Genomic DNA, 15,930 nt, shown 5'->3' with positions numbered 1-15,930 from the left:
ACATGAAGAAACTGCAAGTGTGGTAAACTAAACATATGCTTCTGGAAGCACTGATCTACTAAAATAACTCAGGCGTGTGTATCCTCTAGCTGCTGAAAGACTAACTACCACTTTAAAACAATTGAAATCCCTATATATTGTGAGTATAAGCTCTTAATTAATTTGCCTTATTACATGTATCAACAGCTAGACAGAAATGGAGCTTAACAGCAATTTATCTTCAATCATGTTTTGAAGCCAACACAAATATTCCTACATTTCACCCTGCTTTTGACTCACTCTAAGTAGAAGCAAAAGGGCCCAAACCACAGCTGACATGAACATTGTAAAAGGTGTAACCTGGCTTAAATCAGTACCATTGACTCTTCTTGTGCCAGCAATGGGATCTCTGCCTTCACTCATGACACTGCAAATAAGAGAATTTGATGTAAGAATAGCTATGAATGAACTCACAAGACTCTCACCCTTTCATGAAGTGTCACAGGCACCAGGCTTGCATGGTCCCCAGGCTGCATTTCAATTGCTAGGCAGAGACATTGTCCTTTGCCTGTTATGGAACACCAACTGTGCTCTCCCACCAAACACACATGCAGTGTACAAACCCTGTACAGAGGTTTCCACCGAGGTACTCCCACTTCTGAAGCCACAGTGGAACAGGAGCTTCTGCTCTGGGCTGGCAGCAGCTCCTTCCCATTACACAATCCATTGAGGGAACACATCCCCAGCTGGGCTTCTCCATGCATAGGACACACTCATTAAAGATACTAGAGGCGCAATGGAACAGAAAAGATTAAAAACAAAACCAAGAACAAACTACAATACCATCACCTTCACACGCACATACACAAAAAAAAAACAAACCCAAAAACCAAAAAAAATCCAACAAACCACAAAGTAAAAAAAAAATTAAAAATATAAACAGCATGTGCAGGAATAAAGGTTTCCCCTGCTTGTTCTGTCCAGGCTTTTGTGTTGAGATTTTCACCAAGAACCTTACCAGGGTTTTGTGCTGATCAACACAGGCACCACACACTTTGACTTGGCCATTGCATTAACCTTATACCACCAGGGCTCTTAGCCTAGACTTGACTTGAGCAGGTAAACGAGGAACCTCCTCCAGGTTTTGCCATTCAGCTCCATACAAATATTAGTAAGGCAACTCCAAAATCGAGATGCTCAAACCTGAAGAATGGTTCCAGAAGGGCAGCCATCTTCAACAGATTCAAGTGGAAGGAGAGACAACCTTGCTGAGACAGCTGGTCCATATTTGTGTTCTCCAGATTATTCAGTCTTCCTCTGATTATTTCATTAGCTCTTTACTTTTTTAATGAGTGTAATCCCGCACTTCCCCAAGCATCCACACTACACAGCCTGTCCCCAGAAATTAACTCCTTCTGCCTTTTATAAAGCTCCCTTGCAAACAGACTGCTCCACACTGTACATGTAACTAACACAATTTGCCAATTTGCCAAAGGGTGAAAAACTCTAAGCTCCCTTTATTTGTCTTGCTGCTGAGTGATATCAGCCCCAGTGACTAAGAGTCAAGCAGGGAGCTGAGGGGAGATGCCATGCTGCAGCTATACTCACCTCAGCTGCAAGCAGCAGAGCTGCCATCTTGCTAATCAGCTTTAATTTAGCTGTCTCACAGCTTCGTAAGTAAATAAAGACTTACTTAGTGTCAGAAATATCAGTATTTAACCGTAGAGTTAAAAAAGTATGGTAATTAAAAGAGTGCCACAAGTCACAGCTCTGTGCAATCCTAACAGATTGTAGGGTTTGCCTTTTTGAACCTCTCAGCACGTTTAGAAACTTGAGTAAAACAACAAAAGGTGTTAATAGCTTTAAGGGGAGCACCATGCTGATAGATTACCCATTATGGTTACCCACTTACAGCGAAATGGCAAATAGGTTTGATCAATTCGATTTTAATGCAAAGTGGAACTTGAAAAAAATAGCAATGAGCAAAGAGAAGACCTTTTGTTGCTAATGTGTCTGAAAAAAAGCACTTAATTGAGGTCATAATAATATTAGCAGTTATTCGCCATCAATAATTCAGCCTTATTTATTACTACATGGTAAAGTTCTGTCAAACAGGAATCGTTCAGGCTTTGTTATACATGTTAACACGAAGCTAGCTGTTGGATGACTGGTATATATTTCACCAGCTGCTCAAACCTGCGGGATAGCAAGAACTAATGATATTCTTTCTTGGTCCTTGCATTACATAATAGTTAATTTGCTGCATGCAGAAATATATGTTACAAATATAATAGTCCCACATCAAGTATGCATAATAAAAAAAGCATTATATCTGAAACAGTGACTGACTAATCTTGCCTGAGCTATCTGTCATATGGAAAACAATTTCAATTCCTGCATGATTTAGTACTCCTACAACAGGAGAAACATAAATTCTGCCTTTTCACACAGTTCTAGTCACCTGTGATTAGTTATCTTTAAAAAATCTAAACGAACGTATAATTGTACAATTATATATGCAAACTCCAGTGTTAAAATTTAAAATGTATTAGTCTCGTAAAATGGCTCATTAATCTCTGGGTCTTAAAGGACATACTTGTCCAGTAATGAGCCAAATGCAGGAAATATGTGTGTGATGGTGGATGGGGGAATTTTACCTCATAAGGTTTTGGTTGGGTTTTTTTGTTTGTTTGTTTTGTTCCTGTTTTTAACCTTAGAATAATTTTATTCCTACAAAGTCTGTGCAGCAAACATGAAGAAGTTGTCAGTGACAAAGTCAGTTGTAGTTCTCCGGTCATTAACTAAAGAAATAAGCTGTTTTGAGGAGATTAGTTTTTCCTTATACACGATATTCATGGGTTCATAACAGCTATATAATTACTGACTGGAACTGCAACCAGAAAGGTTGGGCAGGAATATTGATCTCTCCGTGTCTGCTAATGACCACTTCTCCGCTGCGCTGATGGAAGGAAGCCTTCTATTAGATTTTTACCACTTTCCTCGAGTGAAAAAAAAAAAAAAAAAAGAAAAAAAAAAAAGAAAAGGAAAAGGAGGATCATAGGGGCACCTGTGAAATGCAGAGCGTATCCCACGTCGAGGCTGTCAGCAGCGCTTGGGGCTTGGTGCGGCAGCTCGGGAGCCCAGAGGCGGGGGCGGAGCGGGGCAGCGCTCGGGGCAGCGAGCCCGCGGGGATGGATGAGGATGCGGATGCGATCCCGGGCGGGGGGAGCCGGCCGCCCCTCCGGGAGCTAATCCACTTGGCAGCGCTGAGATGGCTCCTTGAAGGAGCTAAAGTAGGCTGACACAATGGCCTGCGAGGCATTAAAATGTAGGAATTAAAAACTGTTAAATTGCACAGAGGGATTCTTAACCTCAGCCCTTTGGCAACAGTGATGCTTCTTCCCTTTTCTTCTCCCTCGCCTCTTCTTGAAAGCGATTTGCCTTTTTTTTTTTTTTTCCCAAATGCCTCACTCATCAGACCACACTAATTCTGCATGCCAGTTCCCTGCTGTACACAAACCCTGTTAATGAAGGAAATAAGGCATCTGAAAGAGTGCCTCGAAAAATAACTTTGTCTTCTCCTGGCTGCTCCTGCCCTTCTCCCTATGCTAGTCCACAGCCATGGCCAATACAGCCGTCATCACTCAAAAGCACCTCTGGATTCATAGATCCTTTGGTCCTGCAAATGTAAGATCTCCAGACAAGCCTTCCTCTGCAGCTGGGGCTGTGCAGATTCCGGGCACCATTTGAGTGAGAAAGGTGAGGCTCTGTGTTCTTTAAGTCGACAAGCAAATGTTCAAAACGATTTTAAACTGGGGACAATTATTGTTTGCCCTGGAGCTTAAATGGATATGAGCTTTTACATTTTTTTTCTTTTTTTTCCCCTCTGAAACACAAGTCATCCTCAGGCTCAAAAACTGACGTGTGGTTCCTGACAATAATAGGGTATCACTCAGCCACTTTGTAGAGAGCTGCCAAAAGACACGACTCTTCTTCCCTGGCTGGTGGGTTGGTTTCGGGTTTTTGTTGTTTTTAAACAGCGTGACATTTTAAAAGTTATTAGAGCATTAATGCTGCTTTTTAATGAATAAAGCTTTATAAAACTACTGATAGGGAATTAACATAAGTTTACCTCTGAATGCAAGTCTCTTTTTTTTCTATTTTACTATCCATTACTTCATTAAATCAACACTGAAAAAGACTAGCCTTGCCAAATTTCTCACTGCACATTCCACTGTTTGCCCATGACAGTATTTGAATGTGCTTATTATTTCTAGTAAAGCCCTTATCATTTTCACTGTGAAATTTAAATCACCCTGATCCAACTCTTCTTAGCTAAAGTCAGCTTTATCAACCACAAGAGATGTGGGATTTTAAAAAGATCTGAGTAAATTCACATTGTTTGGATAAACTCATTCAGGGGGTTCAGCAAATGAAAGCTGAAATAGATATGTATTCCAAGGAGGTTATGGACTGCTCAAAAACAAAGAAGTTAACGCATAATTAAAAAAAGAAAAAAAAAAGTTAATACTATCAGTATCTTTTTAATGAGGGCATTCACAGACCAGATTTTGAACTGGTATTTCTGTGCCTCCACAATAATTCAAGTGAAAAGAAAGGAAAGAAAAAAATAAAAAAAGAAAAACAACCCGAAACATTAAACTGTTTACACAAGGATTTTTTTTCTAGAATCTACTTTGCTATGTTATCTGGTCAGTGTTGTGCTATCAAAAAATGTTAAGGGCTGCATTTATGCATTATCCCACAATTTAAGTAACTGTGTATCATGTATATTTAAAACCATCTCTCTGTAGTTTTAATTATCTCAGTCTGCAGGGAAAAAACGCAGCTCTCATGCCTGAGACCGAAATGAAAGTGCTGCACGCTGACAGCTAAGATGTCTGTCCTAGCTTGTTGAGATTTCCTGTAAAATTTGCATTGAAAAGGCAGCTTTAAATATACTTAAAATAAAAAGAGCATTTGCATCTAATTTGCTACACTTGCAGTATTAAAGTTTTATCTGAATAAAGACATGTCAAATGGATTTATATAGTTAAGCTGATAGCTTTTAAAGTCAACACAGTAACATCAGCTAAATTCAACAAAGTAATGGCAGCAGCTAATGGCATTTATTAGTTTATCATCATTTACTTAAAAACCATAACACAGATCATTTTATTTTCACATTACTGTTTGTGATTCTTTGACTCAGTTTGTATTGATTCCACAAATTATGGCAGAAAGTGACATTTATCTAACAGAGTTTTCCAAGCTATAAAGGTTGGCTTTAGTGGGAAGCAATTGAACACTTGCCACACAATGGTTTGAGCCATGGTAGAAACAACCGTCTTCAAATAAACACATTTGGCAACCATTTTAAAATGCGATTGTTGCTTGTCTGATAATGACAGAAGGGTTTTTGTTACTGATAAGGCTCTTATTACAAACCACTGCCTATGTAATCTACAGCTTGATCACACAAAGTGCTAAGCACACTCACCCAGCCCAGCAAAGAGCTGAAGCATTAAGCTTTGTTTTGAAGATATGCATAATAGCAAGCAAGGCTTTTTACAGTACTTCTCTTCTGCAGACCTCAAAGAACTTGACAAAAGAGATCATTGCTGTTTACACAGGAGGAAACTGAGGCTGAGAGAATCCAAATCACACCCAGTGCTGCAGTGGGGCTTGAGTGTCCCAGTTTTGTGTTCTACACACTAGGCTCTACTGCCACCTTACCTTCCTATTGACTTCAGAGCGTCATCATCACTTGCCCAGACTTCAGAGGAGCTACCTTCCAAAACTACATGTTTATGATAAACATTGTTGAAGGGTCCAGAATGTTAGAGAACAGCTTTTTCACTCTAAATCCATGGTAAAAACCAGGCTTTTTTAATGAATTACAGTCTCAATTCTGCTAAAGTTGCCTTTTTACCCCTCTTTTTAGCAATAATTGATGAAGCCTAAAAATTTACCATGAAACATTCGGCAATGTTTTATTGCCACCATAAAAACTAGGCACACACAGATCTTGGTTTGTAAATATCCTGGGCGTGGACACCTACATGTCAACACTCGGGTTTACAACTGCATTGAAAATGACATCAAAAGTTTCCAATCATGAGATCTACTCTCTTCCCTGGTGACATCTGTGCTTGTTCTTCAGTGGAAGAAAAAAATCCAGCTGAGCAGGAGAGAGGGTTTATTTTCAGAACTATGCATGGAGGTCAACGTTCTTGCTAAAAGGAGGCCCATGTCTAATTCCCCATGTCATATCCTAAACCTTTAATTCCAAAGAATCACCAGCTTCTCTCCTTTTTTTCTTTGTTTTTGGGGATTTTTTGGTTTGGCGGTTTTTTTTGGGTTGGCTTTGTTTTTGTCATTTGGTTTGGAGTTTTTTTGTTTGGGTTCTTTTTTGGAGTTTGTTTTGGTTTTTGTAGCAGACCATATTCCCAAGAAAAGTGACAATCACAAGTCACATTTGGCAAGAATTTGAAATGATCATGCATTGTTTCATGCCATTTATTATAATTCTCCCACAGCAATGGTCTTTGTTCTGCTGTGTCCTCACCCTGAACTCTGGCTTCTATTTCAGCACACATTTGTAATTCTCGATCCCTGGGCTGAAGAGCTCAAACCTCTGGCTCACCAGAACAGCCTGAGACAGCTGGAGCAATGGTTTCTGAAGCATACCCATCCTTCTTGAATCACCAGCTCACAGCTGGCCAACTTTCTTATGTGTAAGTGCTGCATCGGGCAAGAAGGAGAAAGGAGCTAAAAACTGTATTGATTTTCACTTGGAGCCCCAGTCTGACCTCCTTCAATTCAACAGGAATTCTGTTCTGATTTAAACAATGCCTAGATCGAATATTTATAAAGTTTTATTTAACTGAAGATTACTTGTGAAAAACTACTGCAAAAATTGATTTGGGGTAAAAAATTGAGTAAAAAACTTTACCTATTTTGCTGTATACGCTCTCTTCCTTCAGCTCACAGAACACAGCTGTAACCTACTAAAAATGCACATCATATTTTACAGCTATTTCAGTCATGCTGGACAGAATGACAACCCCAGAAGTTTCCATTGTGCCACAGAGACATGACATGTTCTCCTCGGGACTGGAGGGGAGACAGTGCCTCTAGCAAGACACCTCCAGAGGGGAATGTTATGGCACAAGTGTTCTGAAACAAAAGCCCAGAGCCAGGTAGCTACAGCACTGCAAACAGCATCACTGCTTAAGAAGTAGGGCAGCTTAAAGGAGGAGAGAGAGTTCTATTCAAAGTCAGAGAGAAAAAAACAACCTCTTGGTTTCCATCCAAATGCAAATAGAAAGCCAACGTTGCAGCTGAAGAACTGGTTCCTGCCAGCTCCACCTGAGGAGCAGGGCATTTTGCACAGTAGTAGTTAGAGCCTCCACATGGCTTTGAGTACAGCCCATAAGCAGTTTAGTTTAACCTGAAAACCCCAGGACCTGGGAGAAATTTCCCATCCCTCATCACAGAGATGGGCTGGGGGAATTCCTCTGAGCACCGATCCCTCTGGAGTAACACAAAACAGAGCAACCTGACCCAGTTCAGGTCGTTTCAGTTGCACCTCACTGTGTCATGGTGAGTTTTCCTCTTTATTTCAATCGTCCTATACTTCAGATAGCTTATTGCTAACTTGGGCTGGCAAAGACCATTCTCCACTTTCATTCTCCCCCACTGAGACCCTTCCTATGCCACATAGGAGTGAAACAACAGCACCCCAGTTGATGTCTGTATGGTAGCAGGCAGGATAATGTCAGCCAGAATACAGGGCCACATTCTCAACTGATGCAAATTACCCTAACTTCATTTACTCCAGTGGAGTTCTTGGTGTTTTCTATCAGATAAGGATGTGGACTTTAGCATTAATCATGTGCAGAGAAAAAACCCACCATTTCAAGCTTCATTATGAAACAAGTGCTACATTAGCACAGAGCATGGAAAATCTCAGAATTTCCCTTTAATGATCTTGAAGATTATGTGCAGCAGGAAAGAAGAAGTGGAAAATCTGTCATAAATGTCATTGAATATTTTTAATAGCTGAAAGCTGGGCTTTCTTTAACATTCTTGCCTGAAAAAAAACCCCAAAAACTAGAGACTACTCATTAACTAGAAGCAAGGGGATTGGTTTTTCATTATGCTATGCCTGTGAGACAGCACACAATGGAAAGACAAAGTTCTCAGGCCTAGAGACAGCATAAACTAGGGGAAAAAAGTAGATAGGCAAGCACAGCTATTTTAAAATATATTATACGTAAGTATGGAAACAACTGAAAAATCTCAGAATGCACTTATTAAATATTGTCTGCTGTAGCCTGTTCTTTTCTCAGCCTTGGCAGTCACTACTCATCATCTGATGGCACCAGGAAATACCTGTGATGGGGACTTGCTTTCCAGCATGTCTAGGGACAGCTGCAGACAGGTTACACGAGTGAAGGCTGCAGTGGAGTCCCCCTGCTCCCTGGTCTTGTGTGGTAGGTGCACAGAACACTGCAATTGTAGCCAGGTATCAGAGGCTGCTGCTTGAACTGACAGCCACTTTAACTTTATCATGAAAGAAAATGTTCCTCAGGTCAATCTTTCCCAAGCCCTGGTCTCTGCTCAGGCACCACCCCAGTCTGCTTCAGTTCCTGTGCATCTCCCACACCTGAGGTTGGCTTAGGCCTGAAGAAACCCTCTCACACTGCCCATCCTGACCTCAGAACAAGAGGCAGAGCTGCATTCCTACCAAAGCAGCCATGGAAATGACAGCTTTGTGCACTGTCTCAGCAGGCTCTTATGAGTCTGAGGCACTCTGACACAAAACCCTGACAAGTGTCCATGTAGTAAGAATAATGTTTGACAGGAGGACATAAAGAATTGGTCCAGAAGGTTGTAGCTGTTACAGTGTTTCTACAAGGAGATGAACTTACTTCCTTTAGATGGCTGTGTGAAGTAAAAGCATCTTCTCTCTTTCACAGGAACTGGAATTCTACTAATTACATGTTATTTGCTAAAAAAAAAAGAAACAAAAAGATGTGGAATATTGTCTTCTATGGGAAAGGAACTAAGCCAGCATGTAGTGCTGCATTTTACTGAAGTTTTTAACAGAATGAATAACCCAGAAGACTTCACTTGAAGAAAGGAACTGTCAAGTACTACAACCTTTATAAAAATTATCAGGTTACTTTAAATGCATGTGGGTGACGGTTACAAGAGTTTTTTGCTTGGCTAAATTTTATCACACTCCTTAATCATGCTGCCAAACATAATTTCATTTGCTCTTGTCTACAAAAATCTTAGTGTCTCTATTTCTACAAAATTATATCCACCTTGTGTCCTTATCCCACAGAAGTCTTTGAATGTAGGAAAACCAGCCCTTTTTATTTCTTTCTTTCCCTTATAGCCTTTTAATGACAAGTTTATCCTCTTTTTGGAGTCAAACTTTTGCCAAACAAAACAAACCACACCACAACAACAAAACCTTTTTGAGAAAGAGAGGAATGAATATGCAAACTACACAATTACAAATAGACAAATAAGAAGAATAACAATGGAATTGTAATTAAAACATTACCATTTAGTTTGTGGACTGATTTCATGCTCCCCTTCTCCAGTCTTTCATTTAGAGTTGGAGGGAGCAGCAGAAATCCCTTGGTCTCATCTGCTGAACCTGTAAGGCCCAAGAGTTACAAAGTCAGTTCTACCTGTGCATGGTCTGTGAGCTCCCATGTATGTTTACTGAAGAATGGTTCCCACAGAGCAATTACATTTCCTTTTTTAATACCAAAAACTCAGGTCCTGAAAAACTGTTTTACCCACTTATCATCAAATAATGTGCCAAGTTGAACAGTAATCTGCTAATCAGTTCTTCCTACTAAGGTCTATTCTATTGTCTGCATTTGAGATAATGAATATTAAAATTGCACAATTCATCCCACAGGGTGTTTTTCAAATTATGCAGAGCACAATAGAATCCCTTTTCTTGCTGTTGAAATTCCGCCTTCTTCAGGGTGGAAACACAGGAGATATGGATGAGTGGAACACAACACTGTGCAGCACAGAGGGGAGGAGAAACCCACGCCAAATATAGCAGGGCAATCCTTTAATCCTACAGAAAAATAAAAGGTTCTTGGATGTTTGCAGCCTAATTTGATACCATCAGGCACTGTGCACAAAATCAACCACGTCTGTGGGTAACCCAAAGGTGGCCAAACCTGTGCAGAGGGAGCAGGTTGTGTAAGGAGCGACAAGATCAGCTCAGGCTCCTCAGCCTCACACATGGGCTTTGATTTATGTGCAGGACAGGAAGGGTTATCTTATAGGAAGAGAACAAGCACACACTTGTATGTTTAGGTCCAGAAGAAAATCTAAACAATCTAATTTATAAAGTACAGCCCCAGAGAGGTGAAAGGCAGCATCAGCCTGGCTGGGTGCTGACCAGGTATCCCAAAATCTCTGTTCTCTGGAAACAAGTGAACAACACAGGGCTTCACTGTAGTTTAGCTTTATAATAACATTGTTTCCATTTATTGAATGATAATGATTTAGAATGGCAAAAGTTCACAGACAGTAAGTCTGAACAAAACTTTGGAAAGTAATCTCTAAGGGGCAAAACTTCTGGTGGGTTTGGTGAGAGAAAAGGCCCAGATTGAGGGTGTTTGCAAAGGTTTTAAAAACTTTACCTCAAGAAACTTCCAGGTCCAGAATCAAACAGGAAATCTTTTCCAAAAACCTATCCTGAGCTGCTTGTTCATTTATAATTGGATAGGTAGAATATTTAGCTCACAATTCCATGCTGTTTTCAGACCAGGAGAGAACTTTCTACATTTCTTCCATAAACCAAAACCAAAAGTTTCTGTGGTGGGGCAGGCAAAGAGGCTGAGTAAGGCCATATTCTGCAGCTTCAGTGGTAGCTTAGCATCCCCTTCCCTCCCATCCAGAACTTCTCCAGCCTGGCAAGATCAGACTTTAAAAAAGAAATGGAAAAATGCAGTTTATCGTGTTAACATCCCTCCTTCTTTAAGATATACTGTACAGGTCATAACTTATCCTTTTTAATAAAAAAGAAATAAATTTACCTTTTGGGTGTCATTTCTGACCAGTACTGCCCCTTTTCTAAAGCCACGAGGCTTTACAGTAGACAGCCTGATGGAATTCCAGTTCACAGCTTAATTTTCCTCCTGATAAAAGAGACAAAAAGTTCCTTTCAGTAAAAATAAAATTTAATATGGTCCACAAATTTGATATATTACAACCTCCGACCTCAGCTTAATTGTTCACAAAGGGCTAACGGTACCCCTGGCAAGTAAATGACTTCTACAGAGTGTTGCAACTCTGATAGCTGAAGAGAAGGGGAGCAGCAGCCTGACAGATAATCAAAATTTTTAATGTGAACCATAGTGAGAGAGGTTATTCAGAGCACAGCCAGACTGTAGGAGCCTTCTGCAGCTGCCATAGCAGCTCCTTAGGATGAGAAATGCTTAACCATCATCCTCACTCAACTTTGTTAAGTGTTGCTGCTGTTAGTCACCAAGCAATGGAGTCTGACACTTTACAGCAGCAGACAGCAGCAGTCTGGGGTCTGCACAGACAGAAACATGCTACTTAAATTTCTTTGGGGCCAAAGCTGCCCCTGTTCTGTGGCTCTCAAGAGCTTTTCTTAGTTTGACAAGGAACCAAGGGAAAGAGTATGAAGGCAAAAAGAAGAGTGATGCAAACACACCCACCACTGGCCCATGGAAGTTGCCCTTTTAAAGGCTACAGCAGAGAGCAGGATTTTAGTGAGGCAGCCAGGGCTCCCACAGCTCACGCAGGTTTGCAAAGGCCATAGGGGGCAAGGCAAAGGCTGGGTGGAAGAGAGCAAGGGGGAAGAAGTGATGTTTGTCCTGGTTGTTTTGATTTGAGAAGTTGGGAGAAGATCAAATTTGCCCCCAATTCTCCTTACCACATGCTGTCCTGAAGAAGACCACAGACACCCAGGTGCATTCAGAGCTGGTGTGCAGAGAATGAACCCATGGAGCTGAAAGGACCACACCACCAAAGAGGTCCTTACTTCCTTTTTCTACTGAGAGCACACAATACAACATACTCAGTGGCTGCAAGACATCATGACCCATAAGCTGATTTACCTTGTTGTCTTTGTTATATTGGATAAAAGCAGGAAAATCACACAGTTATCGCCACAGCAGATTTGATTGCTAAAGGAGAGATGGGTCAGGGACCCACACAGGTGAGCAAATGCTCACCTGCACAGTCTAAAGCATTCTAGTTGCTCCTAGGTATTGAAAAGCCAGCAGCAACAAAAAGCATTTCTCTTCTCTCTGTTAATCTGGGTAACACTTTGCAGCAATATAACATCATAAATGAGTATGCTGAATAAAAACACAGCACAGTGTGCAAGCATGTCTATAAAGAGGGCACTTGTTGACTGTGTGCATACATTTACACCTTACCAGGCACAGGTCATTAGCAGATGTACTTATACAGAGAATGCTGAATGCAGTTTCCTCCTTCCCCTCCTGATTCAGTTTGGGGCCAACAACATCAAACAGCTCCCACAGAGAGCACTTGCAGCCCCCTGAGACCACCAACAATTGCATTTGTCCTGGTTACTGCTGCTCTCCCCCAGGGTATGCTCCCCAGTGGGCTGCCCCTCATGAGCTGAGGCTGCAGCACAAAGGAACCCAAACTGTGTCCTACCAGCAAAAGGAATAATAAACCTGCCAGCTAAGAGCATCAATGCTTGAGGCCTCCTCCCCAAAACATGGAGGGCAACAGCAGCCTCTGTACTGCCCTGCAGGGGCCCTCCCCAGGCCATGGAAGGGTCCATCCTCTGCGGGATCACCCTTGTGAGCACACACCCGAGGAGCTGCAGCACCACCCCAGCACAACAGCTCTGCTACACACCACTGACAATCGTGTTTGGCTTCCTGACAGGCAAAAAAGATGGTGAAAACTATACCTGTCTTCTTGTTGGTGAAAGGCAGCTGAGCTACCCACATGTGCAAAGCAAAGGGAAAGAACATTTCCAGATCAGAGGGTGTCTGCAGCTCAACAGCCAAAATCTTCAGCCTATTTCTAAATTAGGGATGCTGATATATCCAGCAGCAGCCACTAGTCATGTTAGCTGTCTCAGTGTCACTGGAAAGCAACTACCAAAGCCTTTAGAAGTTCATATTTCAATTTTAAAGCTGAGGCTATTTTAGCTAATGTCCCCAAGGCAATTGGCTGGTCAAATGTCAGAGTTTTATACTGCTAAAGGAAATCACTATGTTTATGAGATCTCTGCAGTTTGGGAACCACATTAAACCCCATTTGAGTTTCTCAGATTATACTGTGTTGTGGATATCTCTGTTTTCCCTGTGTTTGGAACATATCTCAATCTCCTTGTATTCCTATGAGCCATTGAAAATATCTCCCTCTGTTGTGTTTAAATATGAGCTTCATCACTGTAGGATTTTTCTCTACTAATTCACTTATTAAAAAGAAAAAAATCTTTCAATTGATGTTGTTTCTGTATGCTTCTGAGTCTGATATCCTGCAAATTGGTAATTTATTTACTTTTTCATTAGCAAAACATTGCTTGAATTTTAGTATTTCATAACTAATGCCAAGCTTCAAACTTTAATTTAACCCTTTGATGCTCAGGATTCCCCTTCCGTTTTGTCTCTCTGGGCTTCTTGGGTTTTTGCCCTACCCACTTCACTTCTGACACCAGGAATTGGCTGTTTTGCTTTGGCACAGGCTCAGTGCAGGTGTTACCTGTGGCTGCAGAGGAGCTCTGCCAGCTGCCCTCCACATGAGTTTCACCCTGCCCATGTTCATGAGCTGGTTGCACCTCAGAGATCCCCTGGCCATGTAATTTGGTCTAAGGCATTTGGAGTCTTACATATCCACTCAAGTAATGTGGCTTGAAAGCACTTCTTGATTTGCAGACTTTAAAACCCCATATTTTCTCCACCACTACACTAAAGGGCTTGTTTCTCTGCCAGGCCTGAGTTGTTAAAACACTTTGCCTTTTTTCTAGCAGTGGGCTTGTTCTCAGGTTTTTAATGTCTCCTCTAGTTTGGGGTTTATACATGTCTGAGTGTCATGACACCTACAAGCCAGCACAAAATTCCATGTACAGTCAATCCCACTGAATCTGTCAGTTCAAAGAGCTTGAGATGCCCAAAAAAACCTATGGAAATGCGTTTTTTTAAGTTTAGTTTTGAAAGAAGAGTTGGCCAGAGAAGCTGGACTGCTACACTATACGGAAGCACTGATGATGGACGTAAACATGGAGGTTCCTACTCCAAGAAGCTTTCTTCCCCAAGCTTTTAACTGACATGCCTTACACTTTATTTTGTTAATATTTAAGGCCACTCCTAGAGTAATCTGTATTGAAGACTATCCTTTACAAAACCCAATATGAATAACACACTATCTGATGAGAAGCTACACCTTTAACCACAGAAGGGAATGAACTCACTTTTGTGTTTCCATGAAAGGCAGTGTTCTCTCCTCCACACTCCCAGTCCCCTGTGTGTGGTTATGTGACCAGCAGTGGCACAGGGCTGCAGCACCTGCCCACACACAGGAGCTCCCATGTCTGAAACAGGACAGTGCAAAAGGAGAATTTTAGTAGCAAGAGAGAGGGCAATCATATTCACAGTACAGTTTTTCTTTCTATGGTCAAGGTTGGTTTTTTTTTTAGCTTTGTAGTCCTCATATTTCTGCTAGATCCTCCCCATCTTTGAAAAGCAATAGGTACCAGATGCTGGGAAGATAGCACTGAGCAAAGCCTGGAAGCTAAATTTTCTGATTATCTTTCATATAATGAGCACCTGTACTTTTTAGATTTATTTATCTAAACAAGTACCTCCATTTCCTTCTGGTATTTTTTTTCCTTCATATTATTGGCTGACACCCAAGTAGGCAAAGTATTTCAGTGCCATCCCATTTCTAGGTTCAAATAAAAATTTAAAAAAAATTAAAAGAAAGAAACAGTGTAAGGTTGATCACACACTTGTTATTCAAGTCAAAGCTGGATTCAAGTGTTTGTGTGAGGTAGAATTATCTCATTCTTTTTGTCTGTGTCTTTCTGTGATCTACCAGTCAAGTATGTGATTGGATTTCAGCTCAACAAAACCTTAAATTACACACCTATTGTGCCTGAGCTAAGCCTAGTTTCACAGCACTGGAGAAGGCTCCTCACTGCTCTTTTGGCACTGTTCGATCTGGCTCCTGCTATCATCCGCAGGTTGATGAATGAGTAATAGGATTAGAAAGTCTCATCTCTGAAATGCTATAATTGTCACATTTGGTGAATTGACAAAGGCTTGGGTGATGGAGAGGTGCTCCATAATGTAAAGTCATACATTCAATCTGCACTCACTGGCCAAGGCTATGAGAATGGGAGGAATAAAAAGAATCCCTTCAGCTCCCCATTTGTCCAACATACACAGATATCTCACCCTCTAAATTAACCTTTTATGCATGAGTTTGTTGGAAGGCAGAGTGCTCTGCTTCTTAGAGGCTCTTATCTCTCTGGAAGGAAGATGATATACTTGTTGATTCTTTGGTTAGTGCATGAGATTAAAAAGTCTAGGAGGGCCAGAGCAGGGGGCAGATTTTCATGTCTACCCAGCAATCTCCAATTCAAAACACCAGGGGAGAGATCTTCCCCCAGGCAAGCAGAAAAGAGCAGCTCAAGCCATGACTGAACAGTTGAGGATCTGAGCCTCTGTTTCCATATGGACTGTCTTTCCATCCACCTTTCCATCTGGTTCTGACAGAAATTCCACACTTTTCTCTCTGTAGGCCCACCTGTATCAGCCAAGATGTATCTGAAAATGGACAAAAGTTTTTTTTAGTGGCTTGTTGTAGTGCGTTCTTATATTTTGTAATACCTTGAAGTAGTTGGTTTTGTATTCCCATGTTTTTCCCAAATGGTTTATCCCAGAC

This window comes from Agelaius tricolor, unplaced genomic scaffold (assembly GCF_023055355.1).
Source record: "Agelaius tricolor isolate 1412-34295 unplaced genomic scaffold, bAgeTri1.0.p SCAF_15, whole genome shotgun sequence".
Classification (NCBI taxonomy): Eukaryota; Metazoa; Chordata; class Aves; order Passeriformes; family Icteridae; genus Agelaius; species Agelaius tricolor.
Note: the sequence above shows the minus strand (reverse complement) of the source record.